The following is a 15140-nucleotide window of genomic DNA, read 5'->3' as shown; positions in this document are numbered from 1 at the left end:
GGCTATGGTCCGTGCTGTGGCAGGTGAGACAAAGGCCGAATCAGCAGGTAGCTGGTAATGTCCCTCTGTTGTTTTCTTAATGGGATAATAAATACTGAGTTAGGGCTGATAAATGCTGCATTATCAATTCCTTGCTGCACTCGTCAGGACGGGGGAAACCTTTCCTAATCAGAGCATCCTGCCAGGGCCTGGCCACCCCCCCACAGCTCAACACTGCGGAAGGGAAAGGATGGCTGCTGTAGTGCTCCCCAGCTTCTAGCCTGAGCCACTGGAGGCATGTGCCTGCATTTTTTCAGTCTAGAGGGGATGTCTGTCCAGTTACAAACTGATTCAGCCTAGCCAAGTTATACTAACCTGCAAAGATTGAATCAATTCAGGCTCAGGCTTTTTGAATGTCTGTCCCTAGCCCAAGAGTGCTTTGCAGCTCTGTACTCCAAGTATCTCATGCACCATCAGGATCTGCAAGCAAGACACTCCCCTGCCTACCTTTCTGAGCTGCTCAGTCTGGTAGGTGTGTTCACCCAAGCACTGGGGAGAACTGGATTATAGTCCCTGCTCTAGAGGCTCTAATGTTGCCAGTTAAGTCTGACTGGGTCACAATAAGACACTGTAAGAGCAACTGTGACTGTAACCTAGTATGTAGAGCACTCTTCATTTGAGGGAGGGCACTGGTTTCCAGCTTCTGCCCAATAAGGGATTTAAGACTCATAAGAGCATTTTCTGTTGGCTACCCTTCCTGGTTCAAGGTAAATCACAGTCCCCCAGCAACCTAGCATGCTTTCCAGCCCTGGCCTTGACTGGGCTGTCTGCTCCAGCAGAGAAGGGTTGGGTGAGATTGCCTCCCCGCCCCTTCCTCCCCCCCAGGCAAACCCTGGATGCAGTCTGGGACCAGGGAGGGGGGTTAAACTTCTCTTCTCATGAGTACAGAGATGACCTGCCCTGCTACAAACTTTCTGCTGACTGCAGCTGTGGACTACAAATCCCAGAGGTATCTGGAAGCAGGAAGATGAAGTGATGAGCAACCCTTCAGAGTCCTGCTGTTGTGATCGTGGACTGCAAATCCCAGAGACCTCAGGAGCAGCAGGAAGAGGAAGAGGGCCAGAGGGCCATGCTTTAGCGCCCCCCAGCTTCTGGCCTGAGCTACTACAGACACACGGTTGCATTTCCTGAATCAAAAATGAATGTCTGTCCAATTGCCTCTCAGTTTAATCTCTGCAGTTTAGACTAAGCCGCAAAGTCTGAATCACTTCAGCCTCAGGCTTTTTGACTGTCTGTACTTAGCCTTAAGGACTACGGACATGGCAGCAAAGTGGTTATGGTATCCCACTACAAATCCGGAGGTGTGGGCTTGAGCCTTGTTCTGAATGCAGCTCCCACTTGACTCCGCTATAAATGGTGGGAGCTCACTTGTTCATTGGGACTGAGAAGTCAAAGTCTCCACATCACTCTCTTGGATGTGTTGCCTACAGAAACTGTCATGCCTCCCACATACTCACCCAATGAGCTACTCGGTTCAGGACAGCCTTTAATTTTGACCATAACTGCCTCGCTGCTCAGCAAGTTGGTTTTGTTCCTCCCTTTCTGAGGAGCCTAGCTCTCCAAAATTATGCATTGCACACAAGACACAGGCACCTAGCTCAGGGATATGGTTTCTATAACAGGCAACTAAAAGTTTGCTGAGCACTGTGGCCCCAAGCCCCTCTGTGGATATAGTCCATAGTTTCTGTGCATGCAGGAGTACAGAAGAATAGTATGAGTATAATGGAGAAGCACCTTTGAAACTGTAGTCCAGGAAATACTGTGATACACTGCAGCCATGAAGTGTGCCTGACATGCACTGAAACAGTGCTCCACCTGAGCCTTGATCTTTCCCTCACCTCTTGGGAGATGGTGACAGGTTTCAGCAGATAGATATGTCTATCTGTCAAGGAAATTGTAGTGTAAAGTGTGATGAAAGCACCACTTATGTGATATGGAGTCATACTTGGGGAAGGAGGTCAGATTCACAGTCACAGTCTACACAGTGATAAGCAAAGGCCCTGTGATGTGTTGGTTGCTTGGTCTGTAGCAAGACAGTGACCACCAAAGAGACAGGGGCCTTAACTAGGGAAGTTTGGGCCCTCTAATCCTAGCAGTTTCTTCTTTTCATGCTGCTTTCCAATAGCCCAACTGTTCCTTTTCCCTTTAACTTTTTGTCTTCTCCTTTGAGACTTTTTTCTTCTTTTTTCTGAGTACCCTCCGCACTGGTTTCCTACCAGCGCACAGACACACTGCATCAAGCCCCAACTGTCCTGTCTGCATTCAGTCTGCTTTGAGGCCAACATCCCCTTTTGTTTCAGAAATAACTAAACGGGGGGGCACCTAGCTGAAATGCAGCTTTTAGGCTCATCAACATTAGTAAGGTCTGTGACTGCCAGAGACCAAAAACACAATTTCTAGAATCCATCCCATCCCCAATATGAAGCAGGGCCTGGACAATGTCCTTTCCACCTCTACTCATCCAAGGCAGAAGGAATAGAGCTACTCTGCTTTTCTAGCTTGAATCTCCTCATTGTTTCCCATTATTTCCCTCTGCGGTCCACGTAGACATGGACTACTAAAACTTTCCTCTTTACAGCCTGACCATGCTCCCCTGAAAGTCGATGGGAATTTTGCCACTGGCTTTAACAACAGTAATTTTTCTCTGTGGTCTTCCCAGTAAGTTTAAATGACAGAAAAATGTCCGTATCCCTTTTTCATAGACAGGAAGGTACATGAAGTGTTATGCCCAGGGTGACTCAGTGAGTGAGTGGCAGAACTGGGAACAGAGCCCAGTCCCAATCCTCTGTCAGTCTGCGGAAATAAGAAAAGTTAGCAGGAACTGGATTTTGGTGCTTTCAAGACTAATCAGACAGCTCAATTGTGAGACAGCCTGGTATGTGGGGATGAGTACACTGGCTCACATAGAAATAGGCAATTATGCTGATGATATATGAGATTAGGCAGACTGTTTAGGGCTCTATTGTTACATTTTCCTCCTTACATGCCCATACTTTTTCCCATAGAATTGCTCAGCATCCGTGTTTGTTTTTGCTACACAATGCAGCATCCAAACAACATGACATTCATTTTTCAGTAGGACAAAGGAAGGAGAAAGGACCTTGCCCAGCCCAGCAACGCAAGGCAGACTCCCATAGCATTCCTCCCTCGCCAGGAGAAGGAAAGGGAGCAGAGACCCTGCGTTTTGTTGACTCTGCTCTCGTGTTTACTTGTGTCTTAGCTCTGCGAGCGCTCTGAGAGCTGGGGAAGAATTTCCTGGGATGGGCCTGAAGAATACACATGGTATTGGAGGTTGGATGGGATTTATGAAGAACAGCGCAGGCACGGAGCGGAGCGACTGTCATGTTTCAATCCTGAGGCCCTGTCATTCAGCGGAATATTTTCCTTAGAAATATGCTTTGATAAATCTGGCAGCTGCTTTGCTGTGCATGACCACTTCAAAACCCATGAGCTTGTGGAGTTAATATCAACACACTATGAACACTATAAACCCTCCGGGTTTTACTTGGGAGTTTTACCATGGCTGGTGTTTTGCTTAAAGCCTCAGCTGCTGGAGTCAAGGGATTCTGGGAGGATCTCAACTTTCTTTTATTTAAAACTCAGCTTCTAATCAGTCTGGTTGCACCAGGAAAGTAGGAAATACAACTTAGGTTTAACCTCACTGCTCAGAAACCAGAAGGCAGTGGAAGCAATCAGCATATATTGTTTTATTGAAACCTCATCCTTTTTTAACTAAACATAATTTCTCAGGGCCTGATTTATAATTGTTGGGTTTGCAGGACTGGCAATGGGGGTTTTTTAATCATCCCTTATAAATGCATGGGGCCTGATCTCCTATGTCCTTGCAAACTGTGGCCTTGTAAACCTGCTTTCCATTGCACCAGACTTACATTGATACAATTTCACAGAACGCAACATAATGCCAGTTGGTACAATTGGGCAAGGAGGGGTTGAGCCATAAAGTGGGTATAATGTAAAGCTAAATCATAACTCTCCACATGCATAAATCTCAAGGGTGGGGTGGCACTGTCATTTTGCATGTTTGCGAATGACCCCAAAGGCAAGGGCAGGAAACAAAGGGCCCATTGTTCAAACTGAGCAAAACTTTTTCTGAAGCTGAAACTCTACTATGAATTATTGGTTTGGTTGGGAGGCTTCTCTGATCTAGGGTGGTATTTGTGGTAAGACCAAGGAAGAGTCTTACACATCCCAGGTGCCTGTGCCTGAGATCTGTATGTCTACCAAGTCTGACTGCATAAATACACAATAATTAAATTAAGTGTTAATTCCCTTTTAATTAAGTGCTTTATACCAACATCTCTTTGGCTTACAATAGTAAACTTTCTAATTCCAGTTACCTGTTAACACTCAGTTAGGACTCATGATATACTTTTATTGATCAGTTTAATTGCAGATATTCATTGCCTTTTGTTCCATTATCATCCTAAGCCCTGATCCAGCCATATGCTTCAACACTGGCTTAGCTTTAAGTACATTGACCAAGAAATCAATGAAACTATTGACATGCTTAAAGTTAAGCAATTGCTTAAGTGCTTTCCTGGATTAGGGCCATAAAAGATATAGATTTTTGGCCTCTCCTGTGAATTTCTGATTTTTCTGCACTGGAAGGAAGTTTAAACTTATTGAAACAAACTGAAGCTTGTTGTAAGCAGGCTGAAGTCAGCGGTATCACGCTAGGACTGACTTTTGCCAGTACTGGGTAGAATAACTTACCATAACACCAGGGTGTAGGAACAAAGAGGCGTACATTCAAACATTCACCTCCAGTGCATTAACTTTGCATTGAGAGGGCATGGCTTCACAATGTACTTTGCTTCTGAATAAATAGCGAAATTTCTGGCAAACGCCCTGCAGCTGTCTTGGAGCAAATGTGATGGAGCCAGCCGACAACTTTCTGCTGCCATGCAAAGAAGAGAATTTGAAAGTTACTCCTATTTATCTTAAATATTTGAACCAGGTGTGCCTACAAAAAAAAAAGGTTGCTATTCATTACTGTATAGCAATTGTTTGTTCTGTAGTTAGTGATGATAGGTAGGTAACCTGTGAGGAAAGCAAATAAGTCAATAAATGAAACTGCATTCCAAGGAAGAAGAAAACAAACTAAACAAAACCTTAACATGACAACACGAAGATGGGTATGCAAATCTCTGCCTGGTTATCATTTCATTAGATACTTAACATGACATGCAGTAGTTTTACCATAGAGCAATCAGTGGACACAGTTCCAAAATCAGCTCTGAATTGAAAGCACGAAATGCCCTGCCTGTTCCCAGGCGGTTGCACTTCGTGCTTTCAGTTCAGAGCTGATTTTGGTTGACAGATACCCACTTGATTCATTAAAATAAAAGACAGTTTGTGGAGTCACGTGGTAAATGCAAAACCAGAATGGGTTGACTGGGTTCCAGGTGCAAGGCTAATTCTTGCTTAAGGTCTTGAAGTAACTTTTGAATTAAATCAAGCAGTTGACAGAGAATGAAAAACCAAGGAGCAGAGTGGTTTAAAACACATTTCCAGTGTAGATTCCAAATGTGCAAAGACTTAAAACCCTAAGGATGGACTTCATGTGCCAATATATGGCACAAATTTTAAGCATGTGACTCACTCCAAGTATTTGGGCTGTATCACAGCACAGGCTGGTAAGATAAAGGAAGAAACTAAAAGAAGAATGGAAGCAGGATACAGAGCCTACTCTGCATTGCACAAGCTCCTGTCATCCAAGCTCATTCCCAGGAAATTTAAGCTTCTAGGACATAAAACCGTAGTAAGGCCAGGTATAACCTATGGCAGTCAAACCTAGGTTCTAGCACAAGCAAACATGATATTACTAGATTATTTTGGAAGGAAGATTATATGGAAAATCTTTGGGGTACTATATGATCCCATAGCAGCTTAAGAAGAATGGCATCTTAGGAACCTATAATGCATTAAAACAATTATACAGAGACCCAACCCTGACTCAGGAAATCAGAACACAATGGCTAGGGACAGAAATCTCTGTATATTAACTGACATGTAGGGCTGTATGTGTGTATGTTCACTTATAACTCGAGAATGGCCGGTCCTATGTACTCTAAACCTTCCAAAATCACTGAATGCCACCCAAAAAAATTATAGGGGGGTTATGTTTCACTTGACCTTTTGAGGGGCTTCCATCGACTGGGCTTACTTTACTTCTCCGATCACGAACTGGTACCACTCCATTCAGGATGCAGTGAATTCAGTTCAGTTGTCTTTATATTGACGCTTGCCTTTTTTTTCCAACCCAATGGTCATTATTATACTGATGCTTGCCCTTTTTTTTCGCTCCACATTAAATATTAAATGTTAAATATGTTGTACTATGTTCTTTAAAAATAAACAATATTTTTGAGCCAAATACATTGTACTAAGTTCTTTGAAAATAAAAAATCACTGCACTTGTATAAATAACAACCCGGGAGAAGAAGGGGTACTTCAGCTAGTTACATATAAACCCATATAAGGGATCAGAAACCAATTCAAATCTGTAACACAGTGGAAGTTCAGTGTATATAAAACACTTTCAGAATGGCTGAAACTGGTTGAAGATAAACCTGGATGCAGTATCAGACTAAACTGATTTAGCTTACATCAGTTTACAGGAAACCCTCACTATTCACGGGTTCAGCATTCATGGTTTCAAATATTCACGAATGCCAAACCTACATTTTAAATATACTTTATACACTTACAGGAGCCCCTCGGGAGCCCCACCGCCGAAGCCATGCCCCACCTTCCTCCCCAGCTGCCGGGGGCACTGCATTCATGAACGCAGTGCCTTATTCATGGATTTTGCCATTCACAGGGGTCGCCTGTACTGAACTTCTGTTGCAGATTCCCTCCAGATTCAAGTTAACTCACAGTCCCCCAGCATCTCCCCTGCAAACCCTCCCACACAGGGTGAGTGGACTAGCTTTAGCCCTAGCTGTCTGTTCCAGCCAAGCAGGGACGTGTGCTTTAGCACCCCTCAGCTTCTGGCCTGAGCCACTTGCAGGCAGGCAGCTGCACTTCTGGAATCAGAAGTGAATGTCTGTTCACTTGCTTATCGCTTCAATCTATGCAGTTTAGACTACCTGCAAAGATTGAATTGATTCAACCTTGGACTTTTTAGCTGTTTGTACTCAGCCAATGACTGTAGTGGCTGGACCACATTGAAAGAATGGAGCTGAGCTGGACACCAAAGAAAGTACTCCTCAGGGTGCTGGAGGAGAGAAGGCATTGTGGATGACTAAGACAAAGATGTCTGTATGACCTGGTGTCAGGCCTACAGAAATTAAATGCAGACGACTGAAAGATGAAGGCACACACCAGATAGAAATGGATGAAGATCATGGAGACAGCCACAGGCCTCTGCAGCCTGAAGTGCTAAATTATTAGTTATCATAAGGGTGGATAAGAGTTCTTTAGGGTGTGATAGATGGGAAGGATACAGCTAGAAATCCTAAAGAAAGACCACTTCAAGCTCTACGGAGGGGGTTATCTGATAGTAATAAGAGTTGGGCGTTTGGTTGCTTGGAGCTCTCCCCTGAGCCAATTTAACAGCTCCTTCTGAGCATTTCACCATGAATTTAAACTTAACGTAACCCTCACCCTCTTCTTCCTTGCTTACTGAACCCTCTTCTCTATTGCTTCCTGTCGCTGTCATGCTTGAAACCATTAAGCCATGTAAACGATACGATCTTCCTGCCCCTGCCAGTCCGGTCCCTGCCTTTGTCCCGCTCACTTCTTTCTTGCACTCACCAACTGCGTTTTGTTTCCAAACAGGTTACATGCTTTTTGGGGCAGGGACTAGGGAGCCAGATTTTCAACCTACCTGCATCATCTAACTACCATGATAGATCTTGTCCCAAACCAACTTGTGTCAGTTCGGTGCCTTTAGACATTATTGCAATGCAGGTAATAAGCAAGAGAAAGGTGCAAAGTACTAAGAAGGGAGCAACAGGCAATAATCTCGCCCGTGAAGTGAGACAGGGCCAGATAAGAGACCTTGGCAATCTGCAGTCCCGTGGAGATGTTGTAATATAAAACATTGTGCTCATTATGTAATACTGGCTTCAAGCAACAGGCTGTGTTTATGTTGACTGGTTTCCCCATATACTTTTTTACTCGGTGACAGACTTTTAAATAAAGTGTGTCTAATTACATCCCATCTGATGGCCTGATGGCGATAACCCTGGATGCTTACTAAGCATATCCACTTGCGTTTGTCAGAACAAGAACATGAGGCTTTCTCCTAGTGATTACTCATGGTAAAAACAATCGCTGCTATGTTGGCTTTGTCAGCGCATGTTCTGAAGGGTTGTCAGCCCCTCCTAGGTCACTGAAGGTACAAAGCAGCATGACACATGGCGGAATATATGATAAAAAGCATCCAAGGGTTTTAACACTATTGCAGGAACCTAGTAATTAAATCACTCGAAATGGGCAGCCCATGACTCTCTCACAAAGAGCTGAAAAAGCCCAACTAAGTGATAAAATCAATTATTAGTGCCAAACTTTTTATTTAATTATATATTCCTGAAGCCCCGTTCTCAAGGGAACTGCTTACACAACCACATGGTGAAACAAAAGACGGGATTAGCGTCTGTGGGAGAGAAGCTGGAGAATTCCCCTTCGAGTCACAAAGAAAAGTTTTCAAGCAAGTGAGTGAGGCGAAGTCTGAGAAAAGAAAAGCCTTCTCTTCTAACCTTCTCAGCTCTCAGAGATGTGGAGGTAACCAAATACTCATTCTTGACCTGAAATTGAGAATCATTCAGGGCCCTCCCTTGAAAGCTGATTTCATAGTCACACAGGATCCAGGTTGTAGCCCCAATAGTTGTTTCCAGGAGCGCCTCCATTCTTCAGCTGCTCATGCCGTTCTCAAGCTTCTCCCGGCTGGGTTTATTTGTACCCATGTTTAACACTTGATAGTTAAGTTCGAGTAACGCTGGTTGACCGCCTTTTGAGTGTTGTGAATGTAAAAATGTTCTCCTCTATATTTTCTGACCAGAACTTTGTAATCTGAGCATTTTGAAATCTGTGAAGCTAGAAATGTCCGTCCTGTTCTTTTGCATGGATTGCTTTCAGAAGTAAAACTGTCTTTGAAGAACCTGCTCCTCACCCAGGAAGTATGGATGTTATATCTGACACCTATAGCACCCTTGCCCATGGCATTCTTCCTGCTTCAAAATCTTCTTGCTTCATGCCCGTAACATTTCTCATTTTTTTTCTCAACCAATATAGTCAAAACTCTTGTTTAAGTCCTCGTATTTTCCCAGCTTGACTACTGTGACCACTTTCCTCTTGGGCTTCCTGGCACTCACCTCTTTCACCAAGTCCATCAAAAGCACAGCTGTTCATATCATCTTTCTGGGCTATATTATGACCATGTCATACCTGTCATTTGAGCATCTCCTCACTGCAAGAACTACAGTCTTCTCATGTTAATCTGTAAAGCTCTTCAGATCCAAATCAGTCATGTCACTTATTCCACGTGACCTCCGAAGGAAAGTTATGAAGTGAACCCACAAAACAGTCTCATAAAATTCGCGCCTGACCAGATTCACCAGAAAAAATGTACATCTTGTTTCAATGCAGTGTTTTAGAGATAAAAATAAACATGCATGCAATGCCACTGGTTTTGTTTCCATGTGGAGGCCCTGGTCCAGCCAAGTTTCCCTTGGTTTGTGGTTCCATAATGAAAGGTTCATTCAGTCAATGGGAGCTGCGGAGACTCAGCACCTCTGAAAATCAGACAAAAAGTACAGCTGTGATGCCACCACCATGAAATACAGCTCGCTGCTGTCATCACAGCAGTAGGATGTGACATTTTTAATGTACTATACACAACCCAAAACAGGTTTTATAGCGACGTAGGTAACGCAATTGCCATACTGCGCTTGTGTCAATTGTTTGATTAATAACCCTCTGTTATCCATCAAGCCAGTTCGTTTTATCATCCAAGATAGCTTGGTCTGTTTGAATCAAAATGTATTTAACTTTAAAACAACCTGCAAAGTGTCTGTCTTTTCCCTCTCCCCTTTGCATTTCCTTACAAAGATCTTGCAAACATTCAAGGACATCATTTGGTAGTACAAAACACGATGCCCCCAGTGGCTAGAAAAGCCTGTGCAGCATTTTAAGAGTGGAAGTGTGTATTCTGTCAGCACAGAAGCAGAGTGCTCACGAGACCATCATAAGGTCTGGAAACACTAAGCCATATCTTCTTCCTGTGTATAAATATGACCATAGCACGCAGATCCCATAGAGCTGCAAAAGTGTCAGCAGGGTTTCTAGATACAGCAAGTGGCTGAGAGGCCCAGAGGGAATACCTTGACATAAGTATAGGATTTATATCATAGGCCTTCAGCTGCCAGAACTACTTTGTTTATGACTAAAACAATGTCAGAAGTGGAAGTACAGAAAATAAAGCAACAGTGGGCATGTCTACATGTGCATTAATGCACTTTTCCTAGTGCACATTAAATTTAGGCCCTAATGTGAGATAATAAATGCGCGTTAGACTGCCCTAATGCACAGTACCAAAAGCTCATGTTTTTAAGTGATGCTTAACATGCAGTAGCCTCTTTTACTGAGCATTAGTGTAACTGCAGTTTTTTATGTGATGCTTTAATGCGCAGGCTATTGTGCATTAAAGCACATATGTAGACACAGTGAGTAAGTTTAACTCTAGCAACAGCAAAGACCCAGGAAACACTAGAGTAAACCCATTTCTGCCTCGTTATAAATGCAGAGCTGTATACGGCAGGAAACCCTGTGAGCTATAGAGGGCTGCCCGATGGACACAGTAGCAGACAACATGTTAAGACAGGACAAATGTCTGAAACTACTCAAAAAAAGCCTTGCCTGCCTATGTCCTTAGACCAACACGGCTACAACCAAAAACCTGGAAACTGGGGGAGATTTTTCCACAGAAAAAAAGAAATGTTCCTTTGTGAGGAGGTTGAGACAGTGATCGATCATTCTTAAAAAGCAGGAAATGAATCCTGCTTAAAAAGTAGACTGCAGAACTTGACTGCAGAAATCTTAATCACAGTGCTCATATGAGTAATCCCAGTGACTTCAGCAGGGATATTTCCAAGAGCAAGTCAGTGATTAAATGTGGTCTCTAATGCTGGAAGACCTTTCTGTACCATCTCTGGAAGAAGCAAGGAAGCGACCACTGTGTTGAAGTGACTCCCTGGTATTCGGAGATAAGCCTACTGATGATATTAATCAATTGGAGAGAAACCTGCACCAAAAATTTCAGTGTCAAATTTGGCCCTGGACCTCCCCACAGCCCAGGGGTCATTAGCAGTGATCACTAAGGACAGTAAAATATCATGCAGGCAATGAGGAAGCACTGAAATGATCAGCAGCAAGATACAATGCCCTTTAGTATTTGGCATTAAAGACTACACACTCATGGTTTAAAATGGTATCCAAGCCTATGGCAGAGATCCTTTTTCCATTTTCGCAAGAGAACATAGAAAGAGTTAGTAAACCAGAGCACTGGAGATGTTCATAGTCCAGGCTGCATGATGATGGGCTGGTGACGGCTGATATAAGACACTCAGTGATGATCCTCCTGGACCTGGAGGCTGCTGAGCGTCCCCACTTTCACTGAGTGATAAGTGAGATGGCACTGTAAAACCCAAGGGTTAACCAAGCAAGTAGGTCATTACTTCAGACGGACAGGTCCAACACGGTGCAAGAAGTGCTAGTGCCAAAAAACATCAGACCACCCCAGGGTGCAACCCGTGCTTTGTCCGCGTCAGCCATACCCAGGGATCTGGCCCCGTGACGGTTACTGTGGATTATGGAGCAGCCTGACGAGAAAACGCCTCCAACCACACCAGCAAATAAAGTGACCTTTGAGGGAAAGAATTCTGTGTTATGATAAACAGACAGTTGTTCCCATTTATTAAATGCTCATAATTTGTTTTAATAGTTTCTCTAAACAAGTCGACCTTTTTTTCTCAGCTCTTTGAGCTTTTAAAGGACATGCTCATTCTCTTAAAAGGGAAAAGGGTGATGATTTACATTTGGCGACAGGGGGAGACGGGAGGGACAGCTGCAACCCATCGGCCAGGGCGCTCTTCTATGCAATTTTGTTTTCGCTCTGCCCCGAACATGTGATCGTCCTTTTGCAGGAAAAGCGTGCATCTGGCTCAAGTAAAAGGTCTGGCTTAAAATCTACCTACATGCCGCCATGCACATCTGTGCCTTGCACCTTCTAGTGTTTGCGTGATTCAAATGAATCAGCTTGCACATTTAATTACAGGTCCTTAGGCTCTTATGAATGGAAGTGATTCCCAACACATGTAGGGGATATGCAGCACCTCTGCTGTCAGAGCTTTCTCAGGGCAGTTGCTCAGGCTTGCGAAGAGGACAGCTTAGTTGGTTTAAAGGATGAGATGCCATCTTTCTCCGCTCTTGTCACTGGTTTTGCTTGCCCTCCAGAGGCTTCTGATGCATGCTGCAATATGCTCTTCTGTAATCTGTAGCTCCTTTCTAATGCAGCCTGCATCTCACTTGTTGCACAGCATCAGCTTTAGACAGTTATCTACAAAAAGGGGGGCAGGCTTTCCTTTGCTTTACCACTGGACAGCTTTGCATTTGCCTTTCTCTGCTGACTGTTTTTGGGTTTGATGTCATTCCCCTTTTTGTTAGCAGGGGGTCAGTGATATCCTTCATACACATTGGACATGGTTGTTGTTCCCACATCTTTTGGTTATTTTTAAGCTGGAGAATACTTTTGCCATATGTTTAATCAACCTACCTGACTTCTCTGTTTGAAGGTATGAAGTAGCACCAACCCTTGTGTCTAAAGAAGAAAGCTCTACAGTTCAATCCACTAAGCTTCCACCTCAGGACAGATGGCTGGTACGAGACCTGCTTCAGCTAAGTCCCAAAATAGGCCTTGAGCATACCAGACAAAATGCAGAGGCCTTGCTCTGGTGTGAATTTTCCAATATGAAAGCAGATTTTTGATGATGTTTGGGCTCTGGACCCAAGACCCACACAGCTACATTCTGGCCTTGACTCTGTTGGCATCAAGGTCATGAAGGTCACCTTAATATATAGCTGTAGCTACTTTGGATTGGAAACCTTCTCTGCCAGAGTGCGCGGGGGGCCGAGTCACCCTGCCCTCCAGCAATCCTCACTGGTTTAGGAGCCCCTTGGAGGCCCAGAACAGCCAACGTAATTCAGAACAGCTGCCTGATGCCTCATTTACACACACATTCATGGTCATTTAGTACTCAAATGAGGTCTGCTGCCGAGCAAGCACTTTTTAAAAATACGATTAGCCCTGACGATGGCTGTCTGCGTCCAATTCCCAACAAAGAGCCCATGGCCAAGTCCAGGAGCGAGGCCTCAAGGCCCTTGGCTACAGCGCACATTTTATAGACATCATAGCCAATTATAACTGGCAAATGGCAAGCCAGGAGAAGACACCAGTTTGTGCGCCATATTGTCCTTTTTTTACGGTGCAAAATTACGGTTTTACGGTTTTTTTACGGTGCAAAATTCATTCATTCATGCCCAACTTCCTAGTCATTTGTGCCAGTTGCATAGAGCTCCCTTTGTGATCTCATTAGCCCGACTCTCCCTCTCTCCTTTCATCTCTGTTCCTCACATCCCCAAAGCTTGTTCACTATGTTATGGCAACAGCCCTGCACAGAGATTAAATGAGAGTGGGTGTGCAACCCCTATAAATTATTTTTTCAGGAAATGTCTTTGAATAGAAAACCCCTGAGGAGAGTGGGTTGGGTTGCTGGATCTCCCACAGGTATTTGGTGGTATTTGGGTGGCATCTTCTGTCTTCATTCTCTTTCTATGAGCATAATCTCCAGGAAGTAGGGAGATATTTAGCCACAGAGAAAAGAGTCCCAAGAATATATGTGAAAGAAACAATATGGCATGGATACAGCAGTGAGCATGGAGGCTCTCACCATCTCGCAAGAGATTATGCAAAAACAATGAAGGTAGCTTGAGGCATCAGACAGTAACATGAGGAATGCACAAAGCAGGTCAATAGGCAATCCTCCTTCTCTTTGGTTGCTTTCTTTTTCTCCTTAGTCTTTGTTATTTGGCAAATCTCTTAAAACAAACTTCCGTTCTGGAAGGCCGGGGAAATAGGCCGGCATGCAAGGCAACAAAAAGATAGGGGGATGGATGGACAACAGAAGCTTTTCCTTTTCCAGTTTCCAAAGTGTAGCAGTTACAGCTTCTAAGCTCACGTGCAAACCACATACACAGAGATCCTGAAAATATCTCTGCCTTATACACCAGGAATTCAGGTTCCTGCTCAAAAACATCTCCAGGAAAAATCTGACAAACAGGCCTTGCAAAGCCAATAAATGAAGGGTGAGTGTTGTTTTCCCAAGCCAACGGCTCTCCTCGAGCTCCCGAGATCTGTATGCTTGGGCGCATGGAGCAGATTAGTCTGCCATCGTGAAAGTTTCAGCTGGTCTAAACGGCTGACTTGCAATGAGAGAAGGGTGCCTTGATGTAAAGAGGATCCAAAAAAGGGGGTCTTGTAGACCAAAACTAACACCTTGAATTGCACCCAGAAAATGTTTCCAATAATTAGGGCTGGCTGGAAAGCAAGAATCCCATTTTGCAATAATATCAAGGCTTCTACAGTTGTTTAGCTTCAATTAAAGATAAAACTGGAATCGTTCACACTTCTTGCATGAACAATTCACCCCCAAATAGCCCGCAGCCCAATGGTTAGGGCACACATCCAGCACGCAGGAAATCCAGAGTCAAGTTCCTGGTCTGAGTCAGAGATGATTCTGCGGTGCCTCTCTCTCCCTCTCCTTCACTCTGAGTTTTGACTAAACATCCCCATCTGAGCCCAAGAGACCTTCCCATTTTCCATGACATGTTTTCATTTCCACTAAGGGACATTTCCCAACAAAATGTATTTCGTCATTCAGTTCCTAACCAGTTCCAGGTGTAATATGCTCCATGCACAATATACCGCTAGGACCCCGGTCTTAACAAATGGTTTTGCACAAAAGGTTCCTCAACTACAGCAAGACCCTGTCAGCCTCAGGGTCCAGCCAACAGGTTCA

This window comes from Crocodylus porosus, unplaced genomic scaffold (assembly GCF_001723895.1).
Source record: "Crocodylus porosus isolate Cpor-Errol unplaced genomic scaffold, CroPor_comp1, whole genome shotgun sequence".
In the NCBI taxonomy this organism is placed as follows: domain Eukaryota; kingdom Metazoa; phylum Chordata; order Crocodylia; family Crocodylidae; genus Crocodylus; species Crocodylus porosus.
Note: the sequence above shows the minus strand (reverse complement) of the source record.